Source organism: Sciurus vulgaris, assembly GCF_902686455.1.
Source record: "Sciurus vulgaris genome assembly, chromosome: 17".
Lineage (NCBI taxonomy): Eukaryota > Metazoa > Chordata > Mammalia > Rodentia > Sciuridae > Sciurus > Sciurus vulgaris.
In genome coordinates, this window is record NC_136478.1 from 68432872 (window position 1) to 68451946 (window position 19075).

The following is a 19075-nucleotide window of genomic DNA, read 5'->3' on the forward strand; positions in this document are numbered from 1 at the left end:
GGAAGGTAGGTTTGTCCAGAGGCCACAAAGAGGGACCTCACACAAGAACATACATTACATATGCAAAGACAGAGATGTGTATGGTGGTTGTGGTGTAGAATGGATTCATGGCTCCGATGGATTGGGTGAGGTTCTGTGTATGGCTACAGCTCAGAGTGAAGAATAAAGACTGCCGGACCTAGAGGGAAATGTGCTTAGAGACAGCCCTGCTTTATGGAGGTGTAAATGACATTGTACTACCCTTCAGCTATACATATAATGCATCATATGGTATTTATGTTTTATGTGTTTTTATGGTTCATTCTATTTAGCTATACATGACACCAAAAGGCATTTGGACTCATTGTACACAAATGGAGTACAACTTTTCATTTCTCTGAGTGTACAAGTTGTACAGTCACATCATTTTTGTAATCATACACATACATATGGTAATGATGTTTGTCTCATTTCACCATCTTTATTTCCTCCACTCCATCTCCTCCCCTCATTTTTCTTTACACAATCAAATATTCCTCCATTCTTCCCTCATCTACTGTCCCACCCCCCATTATGTATCAGCATACCCACAACAGAGTAAACAGGTTTTCTTGTTTATTTGCATTTTATTTATTTCATTTAGCATGATAGTCTCCAACTCCATCCACTTACCTGAAAATGTCATAATTTTATTCTTCTTTATGGCTGAGTCATATTCCACTGTGGATATAAATCACAGTTTCTTTTTCCATTCATCTCTTGAAGGGCATCGAAGTTGGTTACACAATCTAGCTGTTATGAATTGAACTGCTATAAACATTGATGTGACTGTGTCAGTGTAATATGCTGATTTCAATCGTTGGATATAAGTCAAGGCATAGGATAGCTTTTTCACATGGTGGTTCCATTGCAAGTTATCTGAGGAAACTCCATACTGCTTTCCAGAGTGACTACACCAATTTGCAATCCCAACAATACATGAGTGTACCTTTTCCCCCACATCTTAGCCAACTTTTCTTATTGCTTGATTTTTGAAAATAGCCATTATAATTGGAGTGAGATGAAACCTTAGGTTTTTTTTAATTTGCATTTCTCTAATTACTAGAGATGTTGAATATTTTTCATATGTTTGTTGACTGATTATCTATCTTGTTCTGTGATGTGTCTGCCCACTTCCTTAGCACATTTCTTGATTAGGATATTTGTACTTTTGGTGTTATTTCCATTCGTTATAAATTCTAAGAAACTTGTGCTCTATCAGAAGTGCTTGTGCTAAAGATTTTCTCCAACTCTTTAGTCTCTCTTTTCATATTACTGATTGTTTCCTGTGCTAGGGAAAAGCTTTTTAGATTGAATCCATTCTGTTTATAGGTTTTTGGTTCTATTTTTTGAATTTTGGGAGTCATGTTCAGGAAGACTTCTCCTAAACTGACATGATGAATATTTGGGCCAACTTCTTCTATTGGGTGAAGGATCTCTGGTCCAATTCCTAAGTCTTTGATCCATTTTGGATAGCATTTTGTGCAGAGTAAGTGATAGGGTTTTAATTTCATTTTGTAGCATTTGGATTCATGGAGCTCATTCAATAAAAGATTGAAACATCAACAAATAAATGACCTAACATTACATCTCAAATACCTAGAAAATAAGAACAGATCAACACCAAAGTTAGTAATAGACAGGAAATAATTAAATTAAAGCTGAAATGAAAGAAGTTGAAATAAAAGAAACAACTGAAAAAATTGACAAAACAAAAAGTTAGTGCTTGAAAAAATAAACAAAATCAATAAAACCTTAGTCACATTAACAAAGAGAAGGAGAAAATAAACTCAAAATACTAAAATTTGTGATGAGAAAGGGAATATCACAACTGACAATATTGAAATATGAGGCATCATTTCAAGCTATTTTGAAAATTGATACTTTAAAAATACATAAAATCTTGAAGATGTTGACAAATTTCTAGAATCATAGGATCCTGACAAACTGAATCAGGAGGACAAACATAATTTAAACAGATCAACTTCAAGCAATGAAATAAAATAAGCCATGACTGACAGATGGAAACAGATACTGGGGAAGAAGTCTTCACCACCACAATCAGACTATTTAAAAAAATGAGAAAAATATGAAAAAAGCAGAAAACAAAAATGCTCACCAGAACAGGGATGTTTTCGGTGGCTCTGAACTTGGACATCTGGGAGAAACTTCAGTACTATGAACCTGTGGACCACTGTTTGTGTCCTTGAAGGAGGGAAATTACACTAAAAAGTTTTCTTTTTCTGAATGCCTTGATCCCTAAACCCAGAAGGAAAAGGAGGCTCACCATGATCATCAGAGCCAGGTGATTTCGGGAGACCACAACCACTTTCTATTCTATATGCCTAATATATACAGAGTTAGGTTTCCTAAAGCACATGATTGCAGAATTGATTTCCAATACATGGTTTCTGCACAGAATTACATACCTACTCTCTCATTAACATTAATATAGGTATAAAACTATTAATCATCTGAAACTCCCCTTTCATTCATGGTAGTTTATGTGAAAAACAGATGATTTTCACAGTCCTTAGAACCTGGTATCTCATTTCTACATCAATGGATGATTCACCAACAATCCTCCTCAATAAGAATTCATTAAATTCTGAGAGGTGCCATCAGGGGAGGTGGGGGAGTAGGACCCTTATCTCTCCTCACTAGTTGAGCTCAAGGATAAGGAATATCCCTCTGCTTGTCCACCTTTGCGTGGAAGCTGCTTGTGTGTCAGCATGCCTTTTCCAGATATGAGCACTTACCCACTCTGCCTCTCTGACTGAACTGCAAAATACCCACATTACACTTTCCATCTTACAGGACAGTGGACTCAGTGTGGAAATCTAATGAGTCACTTTTGGTTCATTCTCATATCCATGACTTTTGCCTGTTGATTTCTACCCAGCTTCTTGTTTTTAGAGGACCCTTTTTGACTCTGTATGAGATATCTTGCACAAATAATGACAGTTTGGATCCCTCATTTTCTATATAGCTGCCCATTATTTCTTTCTTTGGCCTGAATGCTCAGGAAAAAGTAAGTTAAGTACCCTGTTGAATAAAAATAGTTAAAGTCAAACACCAACTGCTTTAAATATAGCAAAGCTCCTATTGAGCAATTAGAGAAGAATAAAGTTCCATGTTCATTTAGTCAAAGGACAACCAAAAGAGGTACCATAGAGTAGGGTGTGGGGGATTAGAGGTAGCATTCTACTCTTTGCATAGAATGTGCTACACTTCTTACTGGCAATATATAAGCAAATCAACAGAAGAATTCCTTGCCCCAAATGCTCGGATATCCAAGAGCCAGAAAAGAAAAATAGCAGAGATCTGGGGTGAGGATAACTCTGTCAAAGACTGATACAGTGGCCATTACATTTTCAGGATGCCAAGCCTGAACGTGGTGCATTGCCCAGAACAGCAGAAGTTTGATTTGGGTTGATGGGATTGAATTGTTGGGAGATATGTTCCAGGATTTTGGCTAGAAACCTCAATGAAATATCTCATGTATTATTGGTTGGGCTTTTTTTCCCCTTTTATTAATGCAGACAACAAAAAGAGGAACATAAACATAGAAGTACCATATAATCTAACAATCCCATTTCTGGATATATATCCAAAATGGTTGAAAAGCAGGAGCCTAACAGATATTTGAAGATCAATGTCCTCAGCCAAATTCACAATAGTTAAGATGGAAATAACCCCAATGTTCATTAGCCAATTAATGTGTAACCAAAATGTGGCATATATATACAATAAAATAAATTCAATCCTTAAAAGTAATGAAATTCTTATATATGCTTTCACATGGATGAACCCTTAAAGTGTGATGCTAAGTGTAACAAGCCAGACACAAAAGGATAAAAATTGTGTGAGTCCATTTATATCTAGGGCATAATATAGGCTAAGTAACAAAAATGGAAAGTAGAGTAGAAATTACCTGGGTTGTGAAGAGGAAGCAATGTGGAATTATTGTTTAATATGTAGAGTTTATATTTGGAATGATGAAAAAGTTCTGGAAATGAATTGGTGGAGATTGTTGAACAAAGTGTACATATATGCTTAATGTTTAATACTGTATACATAGACTTGTTAAAATGGTTGTCCATATTTTAACAACAAAAAATTGAGAAGAAAAATCAGGGACCCAGGCTCTCTTATACAGAAAAAATTTGTTAAGAGCCACATCAAGATTCCAATTGGTGGATGGAGATGGAAGTTATCAAGTAAATCTTCATATAAAAGGGAATTACTTCAGCTGCCCATGTAGAATTTTAGACTAGATATTGGCAAGAAGGAGGACATATTCCAATCTGTTCACATATGTTAACAAGGGTAATCATGACAGTATGTAGTAGAACAATAAATAAATGTGTTAATTAATTTGAAAAAATGGTTAAAGTGTTCATTCATATTTTCTTCCAGAAAAATAAGATAAATTTTTCCATCTATGAAAAAGATCGAAGAAATGACTATTTACCAATATCTGAGGCATAGAGTTTAGGCTGGATGAAATGTGATTTCAGGCTCTTCATACCCTAATCAGAGGACACAGCCAAGTCTTCTGATTTCTGATCTAAGAGTCATGAGACAATGAACACTTCTTTTAATTCATTAATATTGTGGAAAGTTATGACAGACATATAAAAATACATATTGGAACACATTTAATTGTGAAGTAAGTATTTTAATCACAAAATATGGACAGATTTATTGCATCAAACACATCACTGACAAAACTCCACTGGAATTTCATCTCTCATCACTCAAAATGGCAGTCATCAAGACTATAAATAATCAGTGCTGGAAAGCTGGTGGAGAAAAATGAACACTGTTGGCGAGATTGTAAATTACTACAATCATTATGGAAATCAGCATGGGGGGATCCTCAAAGAATAGTCACAGAACCACCATATTACCCAGCTATACCACTCCTTGGTGTTTACCCTGAAGAATTAAAGTCATCTTCCTACACTGATACATGCATCCTCATGTTGATAGCAGAACAATTCACAAGAGCCAAACTATGGAATGAAACTAGATGTCTCTCAGTGGATGAATAGATAAGGAAAATGTGTCATATATACTCAAGAGAATTTTGTTCAGTCATAAGTATTGTAATTAGTGCATTTGCAGGAATATGGTTGGAACTACAGTCCATCATTGTAAGGCAAACAATTCAACTCAGAAGCCTAAAGGTCATATTATTTCTCTTTTATGTGGAAATGAGAGAGAATAAAAGAAAAGAAGTGGGGTTTGATCTCCAAAAGATAAAAGATAGATTAGTAAAGAAATTTTTCCAAGGGATGATAGAAGGGGAGAAGCATTGGGGACAGACACTGGCCAAATTATATTGTTATAGTGTGTATTGTGTGCATGTTCAAATATGTAACAGCAAATCCCATCAGCAAATCCCACCATTTACAACTACAATTAACCAAAGAAAATGTGGGAAAAACATGACTGTTGATGGAAAAAATCATCATGGTTACAGTGTTTCCTTCTTTCCTTAGTGTTTCAAGATGTGTCTGGGAATCCATCTCCTTTCTGCTTAATTCTGAGTTCCCTCTATTGAAGCTTCCATTTCAGTGCAGACACAGATCTAGAACTCCCACTACGTTCATCAGGTCTTCACTGGTCATTCTATTTCAGTGACACATTATCTAGAAGTGTTTCTTAAGTCTTCCAGTAGTTCTTTCGGTATTATAACTCTTTTTTAAATAGATGTTCTCTGTCAGGGTCACCACAAAGACCTTATCAGGAATGATTTCTGTAGGATTCTTTGAAATGGACTGTATTTCCAGGTCCTTTGTACAATTTTTAATTTTTTGTTCAAAAATGGAAGTATAAATATATACATATGGCAGACCAAGAAACCATAGTCTCCTCTTTCACAATAATTCACTTGCATTTGTCGCTGGCTCTTTGCGGTTCCAAAATCCATGGATATTTGTCACCGCCTGCAGCAACAACTTGCACGGGTCTTATGGGTGGTGGAGTGGAAACTGAGGCACTTCTATCTTTCTCTTTAGTGCACTGCTTTATTGCTTATTTACAGAGGATAGAGGAAATGAGGTTTACTTGCTTTGAGAGGAGAGAGAGAGAGACTTTGCTTATCAGAGAGAAAGACATTGCTTAAGAGAGACCTTGAGAGAAGGACAGTCTTTGCTTAGAGCTCAGAGGAAGAGAGTTGCTATGCCTTAAAGTCCTGCATCCTGTGAACTAAGGGTATGTCCACCCAAGGTGCCCTAGTGATGCATCTCAGTTCTCCGTTCCGCGATCTGCCTTCCGCCACTGCCCCTATTCGCTGCTGTGTTCTTTCTTCTGGCTTTTCTGCTAATGGCTGCTGTTGCGTATGTCCCTACTAGCTACTGCCACGTGTTTTTCCCTCTGGATGCTAATGGCTGCTGTGTCTCTCTCGCTCTGCCTAAGCTTATATCACCTCCAGGAGGCAGGGAGCAGGGCCATGCCTCTTATGCAAAGATTAGGCGAGACGCTCCGAGCAGGCAATTAGTGCTCGAGAACACATGTGCATACATTGTGTGCGTGGACGAGAAAATCACCTGAGTGTCCTTATGTCAATTAACCTCCTCGCTGCCGATGTGATCAGGCGCCATCCCGGCACCGCCAACATGGCACAGCCCCCAACAATTTCCCCTTCTTCATATACAATGAGAAGAAAGCTGGTTGGGATCATGTCTGTCTTAGGTTGTCCACGGCAGAGCAACATCCTTACCTGTCATCGAAATTCTGACCTCCAGGCATCAGAACCCTGTCTTAGGGTGGTATGAGCTCCCCATGAATCTTACCCGTCTTTGACTACCGATCCAGCACACCAAGCCATACACTGGGAGATTGTTCTGCTTCACGGGTGGCCATGGCCTACTTCATGATGACGTAAGCCTGTTGACTGGCTTTGAGGCATTTGTAGATGTAAGGTAGAATTAACACGAGCACACCCAAACCTACTAGTGTAAAACCTAAAATTCCCAAAATCTGGTGTCAAACTGTGCTGAAAAAACAATTGCTTCACCCTCTCTACATTTTTCAATATTAACTCCATTAACTTTCTAGTCAGTGCACTTCCCTTTACTTATAAACCCTCCTTAAAGATGAGGTATCAATAATAGTGATTAGAAAGTGAGTTCCACAGGATGAAAATAAGCAGCTTGCTTTACTAAGAAAAAGATGAAAATCATTTGTGTGGCTAAATCAGCTTATGAGGGGCTAGGACTCCAACCAACTCCAGTTTAGGAATTGCCTGAGTGATGCAATCAATATCAGCAAAAAGATCTGTTACTCCCCAAACTCTACAAGGGCTATGACAACTGCTTTCATTTTGTGAGCCTAGAGTTGAAGAGTTCTGTGCCTTGTTTCTTAAATGATTTGGTAACATCTTTACCTCAGCATCAGTAACTAATTTACACTCATTAACTCAATGTTTTCCCTTTCTGCATTTTGGGCAGAGGCCTGGGGCACAAGATGTAACAGATTTTACTAGAGTTATATCTTGGCTTTTCTTTTGTTAGGGCATTGTCTCTTTGCTGCTGTATATATGTGCATACACTCCAGGATCATATTGATTTTGAGTATCTATTGAAACATTAGCCTTCTCCTACTAGCATTCCAACATTTCTACCAGGAAGCCTTGCTACTACATTTCTGCTATTACTTGCCACTGAGCTCTCCAACTAGATATTGTCCTTCAGATAACACTGCTCTGCATAGCTTTTTCCAATCAGTTGTAACTGCCTCTTTAAGTTCTTTGTATTAGATTCAGCTCTCTCCTTTTTCCCTTCTTCTTAAGTTTTCACTACCACTTAGTTATTCCTTTTTGGGGTTCTTTGTATTAGGTTTAGCTTTCTCCTACATTTTTCCCTTGTTCTTAAGCTTTGAGCAATTGTTTTCTAAGTCATTATCACAGAATTATTCCTCACTTTGTTTTCTTTAACAGTTCTTTTCTGTTGCTATTAGATCCTGTTTATGAAGATCCCCTTGTGGCACATTGAGCAACTTTTCCTCTATAAACCCTGGGCTTAGAGTTTGAACATATGATTATACAGTGGTTTCCTTATTTTCTAATTCTTCCCCAGTGTTTCCTTTCTCAAAACTTTCCTGTTTTTGGTTACCCCAGCTAACTTCCTTTTAATCTCTCCCAGCACTTCTTTTTCTTGTTTCACACCTTCTTTTGAATTATCCCTTCAAACTGACTTCATGATATTTCTGAATTTATCCTTCACTGTAAAAAGGCCACACTAGCAGGAGTACAAACACAAACAATACAAGATACACACATTCTGGAGCTCCTTTATCATCCATTCTGATCAAAGACATGAACTCTTGACAAACAACAAACACAAAATTATTATTTTAATACCTGGCCAGTCCACTGAGGGTTGCTTTATCCAGTTCCCTGTACCTGGGCCCTCTTTGACCCAGGTTTCTGTATACTACTTTAACTTTTCTTGACTTTTTTTTTTTTGACTTATTTTCCTTGACTTATTTTAGTTTTAAACACAAACACAAATACACGCATTTTTGCACTTCACTGTCGTGTCCCTTGTGACCTTTAGCTTTTGACCAACATTATTTCTTTTTACTATCCCTCACCCTTAAACTGCTCTGGCCAGAGATTTCTGTGAGGTTCCTACTTTCCCTGCTGTATCTATTCCCGGAGGCGGATCTTGAATTTTCCCTTGCCCTATTCCTGTGAGTTTCCTCAGTATCCCCACCGTGCAGATTTCACTTTTTTTTTTTTTTGTAAAGTTGTTGCTAATTTTCCTTCCCTGCATGCTCCCCATTCCCCAGACAGGCCACCAGTTGTCACTGGCTCTTTGCAGTTCCAAAATCCATGGATATTTGTCACCACCTGCAGCAACAACTTGCACGGGTTTTCTGGGTGGTGGAGTGTAAACTGAGGCACTTCTATCTTTCTCTTTAGTGCACTGCTTTCTTGCTTAATTATAGAGGATAGAGGAAATGAGGTTTACTTGCTTTGAGAGGAGAGAGAGAGACTTTGCTTATCAGAGAGAAAGACTTTGCTTAAGAGAGACCTTGAGAGAAGGACAGAGTTTGCTTAGAGCCCAGAGGAAGAGAGTTGCTATGCCTTAAAGTCCTGCATCCTGTGAACAAGAGTACGTCCACCCAAGGTGCCCTAGTGATGCATCTCAGTTCTCCTTTCCGCGATCTGCCTTCCGCCGCTGCCCCTACTCGCTGCTGTGTTCTTTCTTCTGGCTTTTCTGCTAATGGCTGCTGTTGCATGTGTCCCTACTAGCTACTGCCACGTGTTTTTCCCTCTGGATGGTAATGGCTGCTGTGTCTCTCTCACTCTGCCTAAGCTTATATCACCTCCAGGAGGCGGAGAGCAGGGTCACACCTCTTATGCAAAGATTAGGCAAGACGCTCCGAGCAGGCAATTAGTGCTCGAGAACACATGTGCATACATTGTGTGCGTGGACGAGAAATTCCCTTAGTGCGCTTATGTCAATTAACCTCCTCGCTGCCTATGTGATCAGGCACCATTCCGGTGCCGCCAACATGGCACAGCCCCCAACTGCATTCTTTTCATTTTTCATTTACTTCACCTGTCTTGTAATTGAAGTGTAAACACAAGATTTTTCAGATCTTTTCTGAGATTGTGCCTTTGCTTCCAATGTATATGAAAGAATTTTTAAATGCCATGCATAGTACTTTGGTGTCTTGCCAAAGAGGAGAAAATGAGAAATCGAGTAAAATGTAATACAAAGAGAAACTGACATTATAAATCACAGGAGAGGAAAGGACGTGTCTTGGAATGCCTGGGGAAGACATGACCTCGGCTCCCTGCCTCTGTGTCAGTGGCCCTAAGTCTAACAGAGAAGTCAGCAATGAGAGCTCAGGTCCCCAGCTGACACACGGGTGTCACATAGCCCACCTGACTCTGCAAGGTGTGGTCAGGATGCTGCAGAAGCCCATAGACATTGCTGATGTCCTGGGGGTGGGGTGGAGATGGGTGGACACTGCTGTGACAGGATTCAAAAATATCTGCAATTAATTTCAGTTTCCACTCAAACCGTGTCCTGGAGTTTCAAACTTTCAGTGCTCTCCAGACTGTCCCGGGTTCATCATTACATCACACAGCTCTGACATTGCAGTCATTGTCTATGGGGAGACAGAGTCCTGAGTCCTACTGCTCCACAGTTTTCCCAGGATCAAGTCCCACTGAACATATTAGACTCCAGGACTGGCCTTGATTTTGTGGTATCCAGATGTTGATAAGACTGACTGATTCAGGAGAGAAGAAACGAGCAGGAGACTGCACAAGAAAGTCAGCTCAGGAGGAAAGTGGCTTTAGCCTGGGTGAGGTAGTGACAGGTGAGGGAACGAACATCAAACCAACATTTTCAGGAGATACTGACATTCATTTAAAAACAAATAGATCACTACCAACACATCTAAGAAGGAAATTCTGGATGACTTGTTCTTATAATTTTGAATGATCCTTAAAGAACAGAAAGACATCACAGAAGTTTTATAATACACAACTATGTTTAACATAAGAAAACTTAACTCTAAGTGGGGGCACATAAAAATTATTCATTAAAATAAGAGCATCTTCTTGTTTGAAATTCATATCAACATTTTAGGTAGAAGCCTATGATCAACAGCACACCACTACATATTAACCCAGGAGAGACAATTTCAAGGGTCACCAAAAGACCCCGCAGAGGCTACACCCAATACTCACCACAATACTCCATACTGGACAGACACTCATGTGTTGTACTAATTTCTATTGGCAAAAACGTAGGCCTATGAGTGGGTACTAAATAAAGAAACTCAGCTCAGTTCTGACAATTAAGATGTGGTGCCAGGATTTGGCCAGTTCTGCTGAGGGCTTCCTCTCAGAAGGAAGTAGAACAGCAGGAGCACATACAGCAGAGACCACAGGGAAGACAGAGCAAAAGGCAGCAGAGACACCTAAACCCCTCTAAGAAAATCCCTCCTGTGTGAATGAGTATCATCCACAAGATCAGAATCAATCTCCTCCAAGGTGAACGCTCAGACATCCTCCAGAGAAGAATGCTTGAGGAGGAAGTCGGTGGATTGAATCGAGCAGAATCCCAGACCCTCCACAATTAGAAAATGAAGCAGTTGAGAGGACAGCTGACAACATAAAACTTCTAAAATCTACACTCTACAGCTCAAGACTTGGAGGCACTTGACATTTGGCTACAGGAAGTGAAAATAAAAACAGAAATTTTTAACCCAGACCTGGAGCAAGGTGGGGGCTGGGGTATAAGAGAGAGGCAAACCAGGAGAGAAAAGAGCACAAGTTTCTATCCTAACAACATCTGGGAAGAGAAGAAAACAAAGTTGAAACATGACAGAAACACCAAAGCTAGAGAAAGAGATGGAGCAGATTAACCCAACTCTGCACTGAAAGCCAGGAAAGATATGGTGCCATTTGTGGAACTCAAAGCTGGTCAACCTCCCTAGAAGAAATGCAATCAACATGCTTCTCCCTCCTTCAGAAATCATCAAGAACAACCAGAGGGAACATTCTGCAGTGGGATGTCTCAATAATCCACCTAGAAGAAAATCACGGAGGCATAGCTACACCTAAAGTTTCTGAAACAGGCTCCACCTCACCTAGGACAAGGTGAGTAGGGTGGAACAGATCAGAGACCTCATCACTCCTGGGGGGTGCCATTCCTGTGTCAGCCCTCAACACGACTTTCTCAAGAGCTCAGGTAAATATGGACCAGGTGACATCCACCCCAATTCTAGAGAGATAAATCCCCTGTGAAGGGCTGGGGATTTAGTTCATTTGGTAGAGTGATTGCCTCATAAACACAAGGCCCTAGATTCGATCCCCATCACAACAAAAAACAAACAAACAAACCAAAAAACCCTGTGAGATACACAAGCCAGGGCTTCTGTGCTATAAAAGGCCAACTAAGAAACTAATTTGAAGGCCCCAGTTTGCAGATTGTTAGGAGGCTGTCCCAAGGCCAACACAGCAGAGTAGAGCAGATGCCTTCAATCCATGGCCTCAGCAGTGAGAACTCAGATGCAGGTGGGCCATTCAACCCTGTATCCCAGGGAGTGGAGGAAACTGCACACAGAATTCAGAAACAAAGGCAGTAAGAGCTCAGATGCAGCCGAGCCACTGACCCTTTCCCAGTCACAGGTATAGGACCCAGTGATCTACATCAGAATATAGCTTACAGAATGGGGAAGAAAATTGCCACCTGTTTCTCAGATAGGGCATTAATATCCAGTATAAAAACTCAAAAACACTAACAAAATATAACATAATTAACAAATGGATAAAAGGACTACACGGACACATCTCTAAAGAAGACGTGAACAACAAATACATGATAAAAATTCAACCATTCTAGCAATAAGGGGAATACAAATTAAAAACTACACTAAGATTTCCTCTCACTCCAATCATAATGGCAATTTTCAAAAATAAAAATAATTTAAAAATTACAAATGAAGATGAGGAGGAAAAGGTACATTGTACTTTGCTGTTGAGACTGCAAATGACTGCAACCACTATGGAAAGCAGAGTGGAGCTTCCTCACAAAACTAAGAATGGAACCAACATATGACCTAGATATCCCACTTCTTGATATTGACCCAGAAGATCTAAAATCAGCATACTACAGAGATACAACCACATCAATGTTTCTAGCACCACAATTCACAATAACCAGGTTATGGAACCAGTCCAGGATCCTGTCAACAGAAAAGCAGATAAAGAAAACATGGTTTATATGCACAATTTAGTTCTATTGAGCCATAAGGAAGAATGAAATCATGGCATTTGCTGGTAAATGGTTGGACTGGAGAACACCTTGCTAAATAAAATAAGCCTGACTCAGAAAGCCAAGTGTAGATTGCTCTCTCTCCTATGAGGAAGCCAGACAAAACTACAGAAAAATCTGTGGGTGAAGGGAATCCCAGGAAAAAAGAAGAGCTAAATGGAGTATAGAAAGAGAACTGGGGGTTGGAAAGGAGGCTGGGAAAAGTGAGGAACAGTGAATGAAATTGACAAAGTCAATTTTATGCACATGTGATATGCATGCATTTTATACATAAATATAGCTGTGAATTTCAACTGTAAAACACTCATTTAAAAAAGACTACATAAATAAATGTAAGATGTGTAGAGTGGAGGAAAGGGAATAGAGGAAGACATGAGAGGAGGAAAGGAGAAGTAGTGGGACTGAGGTGGAGCATATTGCATTCTTGCTGGTATAATTATGACAGTGAACTTCAGTAGAATGTGTGAATACAATGTATCAAGAAAAAATTAATAAAGGTTCATTAATAAAAGAAGACTGCTTAATTATTTGATATTTCTAATGTTCCACCAGCAGAAACAATGAAAGTGTTAATTCTAGAGCACATGGAAGTTATTACATCAAATACAAAACTGTTTATGCTGAACCCTCACTTGCGTAAAGTAGGAGAGAGGTGACAGTGACCCGGGCTGTGACTTGTCACTACTGTGTCACTCTTGGGGATGCTCTCAGAGAAGCAACGGAGCATCTCAGACTGAGGATGCTGATTTCCTGTAGGAGCTGCATGACGTGGAATGTGCTCAATTTGTGAAAGTTCGCTGAACATCACTGCTTGGCTTATACATAAGAACATGTAAAATCTGATTAAAAATCAGATGTAGCAAAAGATCATTACCTCATTTCACATAATATGAAGGTGAACAGTGAATATATTGAATAAGTGCACATTCTGATCGGTTTTTGAAAATGTAACATTTTGGAAAAAAGAAATCAACATAGAAAATTAAATAGAACAGGTGTCATGATGATAATATGCATTGATCATTGTTTTTATTGTGTCCAATGGAAACAAATGTCCCATATAGACTAGTAAGAAAATTTTCATTTGCCAAAGGCAAATAGTGTTTGAAGATATAAACACTGATATTTCCTTCCCATGATGTACTTAACAATGACACATAAAAGTAGATTCAGAAGAAACACATTCCATAAAATTTTACAATGAATTGACAAATTAGGAATAAAACAAAAGACTGCAGATTTTATGCTAAAGCATTTGCCATATTTGAAACAGGTATTTAAATCTCAATGTTATGCTACATATAATATTCTACAAATATTGTTTGATGCATAATAAACCTAATCCAAGGGATATGTTTGCAAAGACACATGCATATTTATATAAGAATATACATACACATTTTAAAAATAAAAATGTATTGGGGATTTTGATTTTTCAGTAAATTTTGAAATTTAATTTCTTTTGTAAGCATATGTCTTTTTCAAGTTCAGAATTCAGAACCAGTGTTACAGGGCAAGACAAGTTTGAGATTTTTAGAAGAAATTCACTATAGCACTAAGGGCAACTAATAGGGTTATAAACTCTAAACACTAAAAAATTGTTGCCACTTCTCATTAGGGAATAGACAGAAGTCCATTCCTTAAAGGGATAATACACAGGAGCTCTTGATCTGCAATGAAAGAAGTGATGCAAATTATAGGCAGGCTACTTTAGTCAGCTTTTAATTGCTGGGACTAAGACACCAAACAAGAGATAACTAGGGGAGGAAAAGATCATTTGTGCTCATGGTACTAGAGGTCTCTGTCCACAGAGGACTGACTTCATAGCTCAGGTCAATGTGACAAAGAGCATCATGGGGAGATGGGATTGTGGAGGGAATGTGCTCACCTCAGAGCAGCGAAAGCAGAGAGGCTGGGAAGGCAGGGAGGGGCCACAGGAAAGATAACACTTTCCAGTGCACACCCCCAGTGACCTGCATCCCCCAACCACAACACTCCTGCCTACAATACCACCCAGTAAATTCATTCTAACCAGGATGGATAGATCAAGTTTCACCTCTCACAATGCAATCATTTCTCCCCTGAATGTTCCAGCAATCACACAGGAGATTTGGTGCACATGTCATATCAAAGCTAAACTATTGTAAACCCACATCAGAGCTGGTCAAAAACTGCTTATAAAATAAACTGTTCATATTTTGAAATATACATCTGTGACTCTGTGGCTTAAAAAATCCTAAGGGCATCATCTGCTTATCAGCGAGATCATACGTCCTTTGGTTTTTTGAGATTGGCTTATCTCACTTAGCATGATATCCTCCAATTTCATCCATTTGCCTGCAAATGCCATAATTTTATCATTCTTTATGGCGGAGTAATATTCCATTGTATGTATATATCACAGTTTCTTTATACATTCATCAATTGAAGGACATCTAGGTTGGTTCCACAATCTGCCTATTGTGAATTGAGCAGCTATGAACATTGATGTGGCTGTATCTCTGTAGTATGCTGATATGTGTCTCATTATATTATGCCACATAAATAAGTACATATATGTCAATTACAAAATAAAAAATGTTTTAAAACAAAAAAAAAAATTCCGAAGGGCTGTCACTCAGAGAGCAGGTTAATAATATTGTAAAGGGATCCCATGCTGTTGTCAGATTTACCAAGGTCTTCCACCAGGATATGAAGGTGCAAATGTGTGTGAGGAAGAAAATATTTAGATATTTTTAAATGACTTCTTAGTAGTAAGACACTAGACTTTCTGCATTCTGCCATTGACTTCAAGGAGAAACTGACAATGAAGTCAATTTGCAAGTCATGCTGCTTATAAAGGAGGGTGCAGTGCTGACCCTTCACCACTTTATGATATTTTCCTGCTCTCCAGACATTCAAAACCAGTATTCTTCCATGACACATGTTCACATGTAAAACTTTTGAGATTTTATCAGGAAAGGAGATGAAAACAGAACATGTCTAATAAGTTAACAAATAATTTCGGTGTCTATTTTGGGGATGGAACCTGGAAATATGAACAAAATTTTATTCAATCAACTGAAAACTGCATAATTCCTCACTCCTCAGCCTTATTTTCTGCTCATCATCCTAAAGTTGGGTGTGGTCACACAATGAGTCATCCCAGGGCTGAATTGGGTGTCAGTAGTTGAGTTCTGGAATGTGAGCTCAGGAGCAATTCTGTTGCATGCACAGCAGATGTGCAAATGGTGAAGTCCTGGCAGGAACACCAGAGTTCCAAGGCTCAGGACAGGGACAGATTGGTATTACACTTCTGCTGATGCTGCCTGAGAATAGGAGGGAGCCCTTGAGAAGCGGGGGTACAAATGAAGAACAGCACAGAGGAAGAGCAGTGCCTTGTGAGACTCCGGAGAACTTTTCTTAAATGGCAGGTCAAAACCTATGACCTCTTTGCTGTAGAGCCTTGAGTTTTATACTTCACTCCTGAGGATGCCAACAGTCAGGTTGGGGAGACATTCCATCATAGCTGAAGTTCCCATTAATTATCAACACACTCACAAAACAAAAAAATTAAAGAGTAAAAAGGAGAGAGAAAAGAAATGCTTACCTTAGGCACAGAGAAAGAATTAATGCCTGGTAAGCAGATGCTTCACAGACTCAAACTTGCTTCAGGTAGGAGTGCAGGCTTTTGGATAAAAGGCACCTTGGTACAATCCCCCATATGCACCATGACAGTCATCAGCATGCAGGAAGCTCACCAAGGACTACCTGCCAGATGACCCAGGCCACCCAGCAAGCAATAGCAGAATGGCTGAAATATGAGTGCATGTGGAAAAACAACATTTCAATGTGGCTTAAATTTATATATGTGTGCTTCCGATTTTAGACTTACAATAAATAAGCAAGTAAAAAATCTGCAAAAACTTACAGTTCACATGTCTGTCATAAGATCAGGGGTTTTTTTCCATTATGTATCCAGACAAAACAGGACCTGGATAAACTGGAGTCTTGACTCATAAGCAGGAAGGGGCTGACAGCTGGGAAACACCCAGAGACTATTGCAGCCATGTTCCCCAGGAACCAGTTGGGATTATGAACAACAGACAAACAAACCTGAAAGATGCAGGAAAGTGTGTAAAAAAAGACAAAGGTGCTCACCAGGAGAAGGATGGTTTTGGTGGCTCTGGATTCAGGGGAGGACCTAGGGAAGCTGGACTTATGAATGGGCTAAATTCTCTGCTTGTGTCTGTAGAGGATGAGCACCACGGAACTGTTGGCCCACAGCATGAGGCCCACAAACACACCATCAGGGAATGTTAGCAAAGCTGCCTGCAATGAATCTGTTGCTTTGTTATGACGAACACTAAAACAGTATCTAAAATTTTTTTAAACTGGTCATTGTTGTGTTGTTCATTTTTCAGTGATATACATAAGAATAATGATATTTATAAGCTGGTAGAATACCCAGCTCAGGTACATGGAGGATCCAATGTACCTGTGAGCTTTGAGTTTAAGCTCGGCCCACCAGGATTCACTGAGGCTGATGGTGATGGCCTGGAAGACGCTCAGAAGGCACGTGGTTAAAATGGACACAACTCTGCCCACCCTGTGCAGGTAGAATAGTAGTTTGCATCCAAAATCATCAAGATAAAATTCCAAATTGAAAGCTGCCACAGACTGGGGAACTCCTTTACACAGGAGAGTTAGGAAGTTGGCCACAGTCGAGTGCTTCAACTCTGTATATCTTTCCCTGCACACTGTAAAGTCAAGACCCAGGAAATGGAGGAGAAGAGAGGAATTGCCCAGAGTTTCAACCTCAGTTTGTGTTAGGAAGAATATTCCTAGATCCACATCTCTGGATGCCATCCTGACAGTTCCCTGCTGTCCCAGTCAGACAGTCCTGTAGAGGAAGAGGAAACCTGGGCTGCATGTTTCACGTCAAACAAAAATTAGAATTCCCACTCTCCAGTGTTACCACTGTGAACACTGCATGTTTTTCTTTTAAAACACATTTAATGAGGCTTGCATGAATTTGTGAAAGCAGGAATTATGTCAAATCCTGCTAGGAAGGTAGCACATGGCCACTTCTTTACTTTTCACAAGTGGGCAAAGTGCTGAGATGACATTGCACAATGACTAGGAAACTTGTTCAGCTGAGGCAAATATCTGTGTAATTTCATTCTCTGATTAGGAGAAGACAGGGGACTTGAGACTGGCACCATGGCAGGACTCAGTGCAGTGAACCACCAGGCCTCCTTACAGTTGTGAGTGGGGTTCTTCAAACAACCCAGATCCGTGTTTAGTTTGGTTTTTCCAAATTCCCATTATCTTCTCAAATTATGGTACCTTAAGCTTTCATCTGAATGGAATGTGTTTCCATTTGCTTGGAAGGAATTATTCTACAGCCAATGTCAATTATGTGGGAATATCTAGACATTTTATTAATGCAGAAGCTCTGAGAGAACTCTAATGAAGCAGGCACGGCCCCATGGTGAGTTATGTGCAGGGAGACAGCACTCCATCCACACCAGAACAGCCATCACAGGAGCCACTTGGTTGTGTTAGGAACACAAGTGCAAGAGCACCTGTCACAGGGGTTGTTCTCCATGCCATGTCCTGAGCTTTGTGACATAAAGCATCACAACTGGAGTAATAGCAGCAAAATTTCTGATTTCAGAGGACAGAATCTGAAACATGTTAATCAATACCTGAGTTCAGTAAACCTATTAGCAAAGAATCAATGAGTTTAAGTGATATTACAACAGGAGTCACATGCACACACTGGCATATGTAGAGCATGAAGTCTTGTATATTCAAAATATTGACATAGATTTTTTGCAGCAATTCAAATACATACAATTGACCTTAGAGCAGTTTTATCCTGATAGAAAAATTGAGCAGAAGGTGAAGAGGTTTACCATAAACCCTGAAACACTCATACCCAACTCCACAATGAAATTCCTAAACAATGTGTATTAGAAACAGTGAGGAGGATGTTTTCAAACACCTGAAACATGATATATGTATAACAAGTGCTCTTGGAAAACCACGATTGTTATATTAAGTTTTCCTTATAACTTTTTTGACTTGAAGAGGGAAATAGCCTTGAGAAATCACAAACAACAGATGGTTTCTGGAATGGTACAATGATTGTCTCCATGAGCTGCACCATGCCCAGAAGGAGAAAAGATTCTACTCAAGCATCGCCTTTCAGATCACTTTCTACACAGTATTAGAAGATTTCTCTAAGTTTTTCCTACTCT

The 19075-nt window shown here is 39.4% G+C and overlaps 1 pseudogene across 1 annotated transcript; it reads right to left on the reverse strand.

Moving 5' to 3' along the window:
* Positions 1-16754: 16754 nt before the first annotated feature.
* On the reverse strand, positions 16755-17678 carry LOC306648557 (vomeronasal type-1 receptor 4-like; annotated as a pseudogene). Its single transcript has one exon. The product of its transcript is annotated as a vomeronasal type-1 receptor 4-like (transcript).
* Positions 17679-19075: the final 1397 nt, after the last annotated feature.